We start from the raw sequence: 455 nt of genomic DNA, 5'->3' as shown, positions 1-455 counted from the left end.
TTTTTTCTTTTTCTGGGGGTGGGGGTGGGGGTGGTTGGATGCCCTTCCTAACACCTTACACAGTTTTATTAGAAAAATTCCAATAACATTAACCATTAACTATTTTACAGATTGCACCCCATTATAATGAAGAATTTACTGCTTTAAATGAAGTGTGTTTCACTACACTGAAGCATGTACTCTATTTTGAGAATTTTTATTCAACTACAAGGGATTTCACAATGATGATGATGATGATAATGATGGTGGTGGTCATCGTCATTGTCATCATCAAAGTGAAAATTCCTAAACAACTACAAATGAAGAAACGAAGAAATTTCTCTTACCTTTCCAACAGAAAGTGCTGCCATCTCAGGATTACCTAAAAGAGAAATTCCAGATATTATTCTACATGGAAACTTAATTTCTATACACAAATATTTATATATATATATATATATATATATATATATATA

At 31.2% G+C, this 455-nt stretch overlaps 1 protein-coding gene across 11 annotated transcripts in view; it reads right to left on the bottom strand.

The window, feature by feature from the left end:
* The window catches only part of LOC106879787 (diacylglycerol kinase beta), a 391,710-nt gene that overhangs the window by 243,850 nt on the left and 147,405 nt on the right, over positions 1-455 (bottom strand). For all 11 annotated transcript variants that reach the window (XM_052973954.1, XM_052973955.1, XM_052973949.1 and 8 more), the window contains one exon: positions 327-361. The gene's annotated coding sequence lies outside the window, so the exon portion shown is untranslated. The remainder of the gene's footprint in view (positions 1-326; positions 362-455) is intronic.

Source organism: Octopus bimaculoides, chromosome 17 (assembly GCF_001194135.2).
Source record: "Octopus bimaculoides isolate UCB-OBI-ISO-001 chromosome 17, ASM119413v2, whole genome shotgun sequence".
NCBI classification, from domain to species: domain Eukaryota; kingdom Metazoa; phylum Mollusca; class Cephalopoda; order Octopoda; family Octopodidae; genus Octopus; species Octopus bimaculoides.
This window is presented reverse-complemented; position numbering and strand designations above follow the sequence as displayed.